The following is a 393-nucleotide window of genomic DNA, read 5'->3' as shown; positions in this document are numbered from 1 at the left end:
TGATGGATGGCGATTCTTTGTGAAAGGTGGGAAAATGGACTGTGTGGTTGATTTGGAACATGGAAAGTGTGATTGTGGTGTCTATGCAGTGGAGAAAATACCTTGCCCTCATGCTATAGCTGCTGGAACATCTGTTGGTTTGCATATCTCCACACTTGTATGTCCAGTGTACTCAAAGGATTTTCTGTTTGCAGGATACTCAGAGAATATATATCCTTGTGTTGGACAACAAGTTGAGGAACGCACATGCTTTCCTCCGGATGTAAAGCGTGGTCCGGGAAGACTGAAGAAATCAAGATGACAATCTTGGTTGGAGCTATCCAGGATAAGAGGACGCAAACCCCGGAAGCAACACAGGGTTTATAGATGCTCAAAATGCAAGAAAACAGATCG

This window comes from Brassica oleracea, chromosome C3 (genome assembly GCF_000695525.1).
Source record: "Brassica oleracea var. oleracea cultivar TO1000 chromosome C3, BOL, whole genome shotgun sequence".
In the NCBI taxonomy this organism is placed as follows: Eukaryota; Viridiplantae; Streptophyta; class Magnoliopsida; order Brassicales; family Brassicaceae; genus Brassica; species Brassica oleracea.
The sequence above is the reverse complement of the archived record's forward strand: the minus strand, read 5'-3'. Positions refer to the sequence as shown.